The 12,100-nt window shown below is 42.4% G+C and overlaps 1 protein-coding gene across 2 annotated transcripts in view; it reads right to left on the bottom strand.

The window, feature by feature from the left end:
* Positions 1-12,100, bottom strand: part of CalpC (calpain C) — a 142,791-nt gene that overhangs the window by 13,718 nt on the left and 116,973 nt on the right. The window lies entirely within an intron of this gene.

Consider the following 12,100-nt stretch of genomic DNA (forward strand, 5'->3'; position numbering starts at 1 on the left):
TCCTTTACATTAATTCTGCTTAACTTTTAACGGGGTCTTGTAAAGGACACACTCAGACTACTTCTTTGGTATCCCCTTTCGACAATAGTATGTATTCTTAAAAGATTCTTCAAAGAAAATCACGGTCATTTCAAGGCTTGAGCTAGTGGTCACGGTCGGATTGGGGGGAGTACCAGGAGCTGAGACTCTTCCCTCTCTATATCACCGTCTCGAGCTTCCCACTGAAACCTCTCAGTGTCTCTTGAAGCCACTTGTCCTGCCTCCGTCAAATTTCTTCCAACGCCCGTCTTTCTTCATCTACCATGCCTATAACTTCGTTTGTTTTCTTTTCCATTTTATTTCTCTCTTCTTTTCCCCAGCGATATCTTGAAGGCCTTCAATCTACGCTTCCCCAAATTTCAACGACTGAATTTCTGGAGCATACAAAAATACGTTCCATATTAAAGTCTTCGCTAGTTTTTTCTCAGCATCTTCACTTTAGGTGCCTGCCATCAACTCCCATCTCTTTGCACAAGCTTTTTCACCCAACGCCATCCTTATCTTAAAAAGTTGAACTGTTCTAGTTTATGTCCCCCGACTTTACAGTTTATCTATGCCGACAATATTATTCCTCTGACAAATTTATTTACGTTAGAACTCTAATTAAAAATGAACTCTTGACGAGAGAAACGAATCAGCGTGCCACAATTATGTATTAACGAAATATGTCCTAGAATACAAGCACTCCGTTAACCCTGGCGGCATCTAGCTAAAGCTTCACATCTTCCGGTCGTACGATTCCAAACAAGACATTAGATATCCCATTATTCACCTTGCAGGTCCAACGTAACAGGTCGCGTGGAAGTGCAGTGGCGGGAACAATAGTGCTCCCAGGATTTCATGCGTACGAAATCAAGGGGAAGAGGGAAAAGGATATGGATCCTGCGGCAGCGGTGATGTGTTAGGCAATGCAACAGGGGTAATTAGTCTCGTGGGTTGCATCGACTCTGGGGGAATGGGGGCTCAAGGTTACCTCACACACACTTTCAGGCCCGTTCTCGACTGTCAGGATTCGGAAGTCACCCTTTGAGAGGAAAAACCATTTTACTCGACAAAATATTGAAGACTATTCCTATTTTATGTCACTTATACTACACTGTACGTGTATATAGTGGTAGTCCACTGGGTAGAGCGTTGGACTACTGACCGGAGAGCCCACGTCTAGAGGCCTGTGCACATTTCCGGGTGTCAGTTTTTCCAGCGGAAACCATAGGTGTCACTGGGATGAAAGAATTGACGCCCCCCATCCCCGGATCGATTACTTTAATTTTATTGATTCACTCAGTGCACTGCTTGCAAACTTGTCTACCATAAATATTTTAAATTATTTATTTAGAAAAATTAATTCACTTTAACCGAACATCAGTGGTCTACGTATGCCACGCTACTCCATACGTACTTTTACATTTTTCCGCGATGCGCTCACTGTAGACAAACAGGCGATAGACTGTTGATGCATATTTGAATGAAGGATGTTGAAATCGCATTCTTTTTGGCATCGAAGTTGAGACTGATTCATCTCAAAATTTCGTTTTACATTACATAGTACCTTGCAAGCCACCACTATGGTGTGTGGCAGGGGGTGATTACAAACAAGACTACTTCCAACCTAACATACTTACCCTTCCCTCCTAGCGCGGTCGGACAACGTTATTCTGATAACTTATCGGTTGTGGGGAAAATGGCATCTTAAATTCATGTGGTCTACACTTAATATCTCGAATTCAATTGGCATATTCCCTCCTACCGTAGGACGACGGGGCTAATAATGCATCTTTAGCGTCATCGTGAAGAGATATATTTCCAATCATGCAGGAGATAAATTCTGTTATTCAAACTTCGCTCCGCGAGTGATTCCTAACCTAGATCCTCCAATAATTTTGCTACGCCAATCAGTATATTAAGTTGTTCACAGCTATCTCATTTACGCTTCACACGATCTGATTTGGCAATCATGACATTCAAAATGAAGCGGGAGGAGTCATGTTCTTTGTATCTCTACTCACGGAATCATACAAACTTCAAGACCACATATACACGAAATTGCCCCTATCACTACGACCACGGATGCGAAACAACAAAGTGCAAGAAATAGAAGAAGTGGACACTTGGCACTCTTTACGTTCTCACCTCCGGGAGAGAAGCGAGAGCATTCAAATATTAATGGGGCATAACTACAAACGAGGGTCAAGAGAGGTATGTAAGAACACAACCGGAGGCCTTAATCATTGAAATTGTACGTAATGACTCGGTTAATGTTTGCTTATGAGAGCAGCCCCCATCTCGCGCTCCCAGAAGAGAGTTCTCTCGCTGCCGATGACGCCCCCCTCCGGGTACGGTTGCCTCACCCTGTGCCCTCCGCCGCCACCCACCACCCCAGGAATGTGCGTGTGCGGTAGGCGATGCGCCCGCCCACGGCCTCCCAAACAGCGTCCGAACACATTGTTTCCATTTCCCCCAGCGTTCACACCGCCTCCACGCGATATAGCGAGAGCCTTACCCAATGCCGCATTCGCAACAAGCTGGTAACAAATTTAACCACGTTGAATCATGTTTAACCCAGAATGGACCTTTTCAAGTCAGCCTGCAATCAACACGGCCTTTTCTTTGTACGACTACTCATCAAATAATCAAAAGTCACGAGCACGAAACGCATTTAAGTAAAACATAATTGTGTCACCATAGATACCTAGCAAAAAAAATACCCGTACATATAAACAAAACATAATGGAGGAGTCTTATGACAATGGTGACTCTCTATGGCTTAGTACTGTTCATATATGTAATGCACATGGCAAAAAGAGTTATCTAAATACTATCCGTGTCAATTATCAACAGCTTTTAAAGAGGGGATATGCTGAATTATTAAGGAGGTCATAAGACTAAAGACGCGCAATTAATGCTCCAGAGGTTTCGTTTTTTTTCTAGATTTCCACGCTGCATATTGCTACGCTTACTGCTATGAAAATAGGTACCTACCATCACCTGACTTCGAACTCCTCCAGCGTCTGTGGACTGTGAAAACTTGTTACTTCGGAATTTGTAACGGTCGGGTTGATGATGGATTGAGATTCAGCAATCACGACATTAAGCATGTGATGACGCTGATTCATTTGTGACTTACTTGACGACTAGTTGCTTTTCAAAACTTAAAAAAAACAGCCATCACCGGTCAAGTGCCCAAATTGCTGTCCAAAAAAATATCCATAAATAAAAAAATCAGCGAATACGGTGGACTATTATGACTCATTGAGAATAATTATTTGACGACGAATTATGACTGTTGATCACGTGATTCGGAGTATCAATGAACATGGTTTTGAAGGAAGAGTCTACTAAATGCGTCCGCCATGCCAAGCGGCTCCCCATTGCGCAACTTCACTCGTGGGCCGCAAAGAGAATGACGAATCACGCCAGGGTCAAAATAAATCTCTATATTTCTCTCTCTCTCAAGAGAGAAAGAGAGGAGGCCCAGAAAATAAATCAATACCAAGAACGCCACGTTATCAGTGCGAGTTGACGGCTTCAGTGCGTCTAATTTTTTTCGACCACTAAGGCGAAAAAATAGTACACACCGATCCATATTTCGTCGGTCTTCATTTCCGAAAATGCGACGTGGGATAATGGGAAATCTTCGCACGCAGCCAACTTTTAGTTTAACGAATATGGCGCGTGTGTTTAGCAAATGCCGTTTCTGAAACACACCATGCTGTTTATTTGGATTGCAATAAAAGTTGTAGTTGTTAACATGGATAATACTGGGATGAATTGCAATCGATTATTAAAGGTTTTGTAAATCAACTAAAGAGCTCTCTTGTCCAATCACCGTCAGGGAAACAAAGAGATGGGAAAGAAAGATTTGCAGGGAGAAACTATGGATTGAAAACAAATTAATCTCATATAATTTTCCTTTCTTGTTGATTGATAGTGAATTATTTTAATGGTGGATTTCAAGAAGAAAATAATTAAAGGAAGAACAGAGGAGGACGAGGATTGATCAGGAGAACCAGAAAGTGATTTTAGAGGCCATCAGCATGAAGGAATGATTGGCAGGGACTAGAACTTATGCAATAGTTTGGAGAGCTGCTCACGTACAAAAATCTTTGGTGTTTCACAACCCACACTGAACATCTATCATTACTCATTTCCTCGTGACGCTTAACTCGATTCCTGGAGCATTCCTCTGAAGAGTTTGAGTGTTGCTCTGAAGTGAGCGAACACACGAAGAAATGATCATTTTCGTACACCAAAGCAGATCGAACAGAGACAAAAGAAAACTCGCGCACCCCGGGCGAGGAGTGGTTTGGGCTTTCTTCTTTCAAGTAGTCTCCCAGCCGGTCTTATTGGAAATAAAAAAAACACACACAATGCGTGGGAAAGAGAGAAAACTCGAGGAGGCGCGGGTCATTCCCATCGTCGATTTAAACGAGGTCAGAATCGACCCACGGCTTTGGGGAGTTCGGCCAACCGATCGGAAAATGGGCATAATACTATTCAATGGCGGTGTCGATCAAAAAAATGTATGGAGCGATTTGTTTTTCGGGCTTCTGTGAGAAAAGAGTGGTTCTTGGGATGCCAAGCTATTTTTCTTTGCCCTCCGTTTCTCAAAGCCACATGCCAATTTACCAGTCATCGTAGTCAGTTTGCCCGCGAATAACCTTCTGGTGGGAAGAAACATGTCCCAGTACTTTTTACAGCCATTTTTCAGAGAATGCGCGGTCGAGAAAACTTCGCATAGCATTCACAGTTGTCTTCGGAGGACTTGAAGCTATGGTTAACGCGAGTCGTGGTGGTTCAGTGGATAGGGCACTGGAGTGCTGACCGGAGGACCTGGGTTCGATTCACGGGGTCACCTACGGAAACCCTCAGCTAAAAAAAAACCCAAAAACTATCCGTTTATTTCCGGGAACCAGATCTATCAAGGGAAACCACGGGGAATAAGGACTCCCCCTTCCATCCTCTTGATGTGTAAATTTTAACACACACTGAGGAGATTAGTGAGAGATAAGCTTTGTCCTCCCAACTGTCGAACCAACTGTTCAGTTTATGACCATTGTTTTGATTCGATTTTTCTTAGAGAAGCTGAGGCAGTCACATATAGTACACCCCAACTTGTCCTGATGAGGAATCTCATGTGAGCTCTCAAGTTGACGATCGATATTTTCCCCCTGGACGAAAACCACTTCGGCCAGAACATCCCTCAATTCATTCTCCTCGATTTTAGGAGTAGATAACCACACATGCATATAACCGCATTTGGTCTTCGGAAGCGGCTGGGCGGATTACATCACTATTTGGTCGAACTGAGTTAATATTTGTTAAATATTTTTAAATGGAGTACATAGAAGTCTTCTGCGACTGATGGAAAATACATTCCTTTTCCTTAAAGTTTTTTATCGACAGAAAGATATCAACATTTCGAGTTTCAGATGACCACAAGAAAGAGTGAAAGAATCTGATGATTCGTTGAATTTTCTTTTCTTCTTCCATTAAAAAAAAGAAAATTTGATAGCATTGGGAGATTGAAATTAGTTCTCAACAGCTTTTTTAAGTTGACGTAATTGATAGTGTTTTCCCGAGGATTCGGATCTAATTTTAATTCAACCGCGTCATCAAACTGCAGCGCTTATATCATTCGGGGGCAATGATGCAACGGAAAAGTATCAGCGACATCATCCAAGCGAGAAACTGGTGTCACCCGCGCATTGCGTTCCACGCCGCTTGCCTTCAATCAAAAAAAGAAAAAAAAATCGCCACCGGGCCCTTGGTGCGTAAGATGGCGAGAGAGGGGTGAGAACGGCACCATTGAGTCGCAAAGGCGGCAAAAGCACTTGCTTTCAAATTTTATGTACCTTTCGGGGAAAGTTTCCGGAGCCGAACTTCGAAATGCATTAATTTTAAATTTCAAAACATCTCACAAAGATTGTACACAGACTTGTCTATTTAAAGCACGAATTCCTCCGGTCATGAACTGAGGGTAATTATAATAGTATGACAGACAGGAATATCCGACGGAATCCCGCCAAACGGCGAATAAATACTCATATATACAGAAACAGTTATAAGGAAAAGGGATAGGAACACATATAAAGGACGAACACAATAAAGGTGGGGAAGGCGGAATCGAACGGATCACAAGAGTAAAAATATTTCCTTGACCGGCTTCCCACCATGAGGGCGCGGGTTCAAATCCCGGCGGTGTTGAATATTTTTCAGAGGTATCTCGATCCCTACTTGAGGTGCTTTGTGGAGGGCACTTTGAGTGAGTACGCCGTCCGTCGGATGGGACGTTAAACTGCGGACCCCTTGGCGCCTTTCGTAAAGAGTAGGCTAATGCCGACGCCGGGTTTCTCTCCACCCTTCATCCTTTCCTATCCATCCCCTATGGCGCAAATGACCTTAGCTGTCGGTCGCCTCCCCTCAAAACTACTACTACTCGGATCTTTCCACTTGTCGGGCGAATGCTCTTAACCACTATCGAGGAAACGTAATTTACCCTGAGATCCGTGGGTCTAATATGTCGCCAAGCGTCCCGATTCTTTAGCCAAGAGATGGCGTCAGGGGACTGTTTCACCCACCAAAGGAGAAATAGACAATACACAAGAGGAAAGGACAGTGGGTTAGAATTCATACAACATCATACAGGAAAGGAACAGTGCGTTTCGTGGCACGCATAGCCAGAAGATAGAGATGAGCCACATTGGCCAAATACACATTCAAACACGAAATCCCGCCAAACGGCGAATAAATACTCATATATACAGAAACAGTTATAAGGAAAAGGGATAGGAACACATATAAAGGACGAACACAATTTACTGTGTTCGTCCTTTATATGTGTTCCTATCCCTTTTCCTTATAACTGTTTCTGTATATATATATATATATATATATATATATATATATATATATATATATATATATATATAGTGGGCTGGCACAATATAACACAAATAGAATAGCAACATTTAAATATATATATAGGCACACATGGGTGGTCTGAACAGTTTCCGACTCACGAAATTTCAGAAAAAAATGTCTTGTACCTTTGCTAGGTCGGAAACTTTTCAGACCACCCTCGTATGCATATATATATATATATATATATATATATATATATATATGCACACACACACATTTTTTCCCATTGATTTTCTTGTTCTACCCCTTCTGCTATCTCTTTTTCTCAAACCCTTTACACTACAATCTCTCACATGTTTGGTGATCAGAAACTTGTCCGTACTCGGGAATGGAAAAGTACCAGCGATATTATCCAAGCAAGGATTAACTTCGAAGTACGCCCAAAGGAAGCGAAGCTGTGCAGTGACGGCACGCCCACTTCCTATACCAAAGGTCAATAGTACGATTCCAAGAGAAAACAGCTTTTGGTGACCTTATTTTATTTTTGACAGTAAATTTTGAGTTAACCCAGCCCAAATTTTTTGTTTCTTACATTTTCATTGATACTTAAGACGCATTCATTGATACTCAACGCATTTATTCGACATTTATGTTTATCGCGGCACACATGCACTTAAGTACATGCCTGCCCCCCCTCCCCAAAAGTTTGATGCCCAAACAATAATGATGAGATGGGCACAACTTAATACACTCTCACTTTTTCTGCCTTCAAGAAAATCATTTTTTGAAATTATTAAACTTTTACCGAGAAAAACTCATCAACAACTCCACCCTTACAACTTTTCAAAGGGATGATGCAGGAAAGTTCTAAGTTAGCTTTCTCAGTTCATAGAGATAGAAATGAACTCAAGATACTGAACTCTGAAAATAAGTCTCATGGATGATTTTTTCGAGAACGTAGACACCGAGGGAGAGAGAGGCGATTCGTCGCACTTCACCCATTTCATAACGCGATTGCCATTCTTCACAGAGGGCCAAGCAGATGGCAGAAATGAAGGAATGAGCCTCGCGATTCTAATGGAGTAGAAAAATGCGGTCAGCCAGAGGTCCGAAACTGATTGATCGCAGGGATCAGTAAGTGTCGGTTGATCTCAGTCACGCGTCCATGCCCACGAGAAACGCCGCGTCCTCTCCCACGAGGCCTACAGCGACCGCTGACCGTTATCCCGGGGCGGGAAAGCAAGCGGACCCTGGGGACTTACTCCTTTGTCACGAGAAAGAGTGCGTTCTCGAAAGGTTGCCTCGAGCTGGATTCTGAAGATTTTTTTAGGAAGAGATTTTACACTGCAGATGCAAGTTCGATTTTCAGAGGAAAATGCATGTGAAAAAAATAAATAAATACATAAAACCAAAGAACCGAATCCATTACAACAAGGTAATAGTGAATTGACTGCAGCACAAGGGAACTCGGATTTAAATAATTGCAAATCCCAATCAATTCCTCGAAAACGTAATTATTGTTTTTAAAATTCAGGCGTAGTGCGAAATGGAATGGGAAAAATCGATGACAAGAGAGCATTCGAAGAAAAATTCTTCATGGCCATTACCAAAAACTACTGAATCATAATGAAAATCCGCTTGAAACATGGCGCTGCGGAGAATTCTTGGGATTAAATGGACAGACAAAGTGAGAGACGAGGAAGTTCAAGGACTGTACAAAATAAATATGAGACAGATCTTTCTACGCGCGAACTGCTTAACGGATCACAATCGGTACGGTGTCGCCTTATAGCGGCGTCTGTGAGAAGTAAACTTGTCTCCGCAAAACAACGATTCTTGTCTGAGCTTGCGCACGCTTGCCGTTGAATAAACGTTGGTAGCGTTGTATTGGCAGCCAAGGGCTGTATTTTGAAGGCAATAGGCATGATTAAAGGGCAATTATTAAAATCAAATATTTAAAGTAGTTTCATCATTTTCTGAACAGACACGTATGTAGAAGATGAGAACATGGCCATATGGAGAGAGAGAGAGAGAGAGAGAGAGAGAGAGAGAGTGAGTGAGTGAGAGAGAGAAGAGAAGAGGAACTCGATAGATTGGACACTCACCTTCAGGCAAGATTGATTAGTCAGACACAAAAAAGAGGTGGGGGGGGGGTTGAAGGGGAGAACCCGAAAATGAAGACCAAGAGATAAGTACCAATGGGACAAATATAAAAGGACATAAAACAGAGAAGCTATTAGGGGTGGTGGTAAAAGAATAAACACTGAAAAGGAAAAAAAATGAGGGCTGCTGTGAGCTTAGGATTTGAATACAGATGAATGAATTCGTGATGATGATGAATAACAGTTCGACATGCACACAGAACCAAAATAATAATAAAATCGATGAAAAATTAACGTGAAATTAGGGAACACATGCCGTAATAACTTATTGCATAAAAAGTGGATGCAATTACTCGCGAATATCGATAATATCACTAGAATACAAAGATACGCACACACACACATATATGATGATGTCCGAGTGAGTGTCCTTCGGCTGTTCAAATGTTTTTATATATTTTTGTCGTCGCTGAAGAACGTTATTTTTCAAAGATAAAGATATACTATATATTTTTATTAGATAATCTACCGGTTAAGGTAGGTTTTTGGATGGACAAAACTACCCAATAAATATTTTGTTACTCCTAACAAAACACAAAATCCAGCAACCTAGTCTACAACAGGTCCCTCTTCATCTCTGTGTACTTTCTTCCCCCCTTCATCCCATCCAACATTCCTATCCTGTTCCTTCCCTTTCCTCGTTTGCCCAACATTCTCCCCTCTATCACAGTCTTCAACATCCCACTGCCGATCAATACGCCCCTCATCCATTTTTCCTGCCTCCATTGGATTTCTCCCTACAAACCCCTCTCTACACCAACCATACAAAGTACTTCCTCATTTTTTTTCTTGGTCCATTTCACCTTCTCCATTCTTCTCCACATTCACATTTCAAAAGCCTCCATTCTACGTCTATTCTCCTGCTTCAACGTCCACGTTTCCGCGCCGCACACATGTAAACGTACATGTATGCCTGCGTGCGTGTGTGCGTGTATACACATACATACATGTATATGTGTGTGTAGATTTCGGTCAGTTCTCTCCGGTAGGTAAGTCTAGCTCTCCCACCGGTGGAGTGAGTCTCAATCGCAAAACAGATAATCCGCTCGCAGATAAATAAAGAGTTTACATTGCCTGAATTAACCAGAGAGAGAGAGAAGAAAACGGAACACTTGGAATAATTACGAACGGCCCACTTTCCACACAATTGACCACGTTAATAATCCCGTCCAAGGAATTTTATGCATCGGATATCACACAGGAATTTTTCGCGCAGAGGAGGAGACTTCCCAGAACTGGAAGATCAATCACGCACGTAATAAAACGCGATCAACAGTGTTCAAAGGAAGTCCATGAAGCCATATAATGGTGTATCCACTAATTTGTGAGATGGATCCATCCCATTTCCCCAACCCTATTACCGATATTCCCACAGCCTTTTATTCCCGATATACCTTCCAATAGAGTTATATGCTTAGATTAAGAGCGAATGAGCTCACAAAAGCAAGAGTAATAATTATATCCGAACGACACTTTAACAGACAATCCCATGGCGGCGAACCATGATAGGGAACGGAGCAAATCACTATGGCAACTCTAATCGGACCAAGCTCACTATGCAACACAAATTCCTAAGAGATATATTCGATGTTTTCAGGCTTAACTTTGTGGAAATCCATGTTCACTGAAGTAAAAAAAACAATGTCATACCCTTGGTTGGAAACATTTAATCTTACCAAAACTGACAAGAATCCTACTTACCACTTACAGCCACTCGACCTTTGATCACAAACGATTTAGACCAGATATTAGCTGGGGATGTTAGCTGGGGGAAACAACGCCATTTTTAGTAGTCACCATACAGTGGTCTGGTGAGCGTCGAGGCTCTGTCGCAGAAACGTTCTTTAAGAACGATGATATCGTGGTGGCGACGCGGAGGGTTGAAGAGGGCGATGAAGCGCAATTTCACCTCTCCGGCTCAGTAAATAAGCAAAATTTTCGTGATTGGGCGACTGACAACCCTCGTGAACTTCACTCAAGACCGTCTCGTCTGCATACAGGTGCATGTATCTGTATGTATATGGCTAATACACTAAAAACCCACCACCGCAAATCGTCGCGGCGGCTTACGCGGTAGGTTGTAGATGTAGATCAATTATTCACAGGGCAGAAAAAACCTAGCGAGGCTCCTCGGCTAATTCGATGCTCCTTGAAGATAGTGGTCGTATCTCACCCCTCGGTTGACAAAATGTTTTTTTTCTGCCGGAGATCCTCAACACACGGAGACATGATGGTCGCCTTTGGAGGAAGGGATGGGGTGGCTTCAGTGATCATAGAATCCATTGTTATCACTCTTCTTTGCCGCTAAGTGGCAATGCAATTCCATTCTCATACTACCTGTATCTCATATTCTCTATCTGACCAAGGATTTAGCAAACTGTGCCCAACAAATAACAACCTCCCGCACCGCAAATGTCTAATTACGAAACCATTAGCTGCTGCAAATGCTAAAATGGCTAGTATTAATCCGTCACTTGTCTCGCCCAATCATATCCGATGCCGTTTTCATGGTCCCGCCGAATAGATGTATCATTAGTGATTGAGTTGGGAGAATGCCGCACAAATGGAACAACCTTCTCATCGAGCATTCTCAAATCGTCTAGATCACGGTACCTACTCTTTATTAAAAAAAACCCCTCTTGCCGGTTCTTTCCCAAACTTAAAAAAAATCCCAGAACTGAGCGGTCACCTTTTACTATAACATATCAATTCCTTGGAACGCTCATAAGAAACATAATAATATTCCGTTGGGACTTGAAAACTTTATGTTTCCACAATCGGCAATACCTGCGCTGAGGCAACCGTAATTATAAATATACAGCTGTACTCCAAGATAATACATTCAAACTATATTTCCAGAGACAAAAGAACGTTTAGATATGATATTATCACAGATGACCAAACAGTTCCTGACCACTGACGTCCGCCGGTGCCGCCGCGAAGACAGGATGCACACCCACGCGGTGAAAGCGGCGATTGCAACTATCTCCGCGACCACGTCGGCACACAGAATTACTTCAGACGCGAAACAAAACAAA

The sequence above is a fragment of the Hetaerina americana genome, unplaced genomic scaffold, assembly GCF_022747635.1.
Source record: "Hetaerina americana unplaced genomic scaffold, ioHetAmer1.1.p SCAF_3, whole genome shotgun sequence".
In the NCBI taxonomy this organism is placed as follows: Eukaryota; Metazoa; Arthropoda; class Insecta; order Odonata; family Calopterygidae; genus Hetaerina; species Hetaerina americana.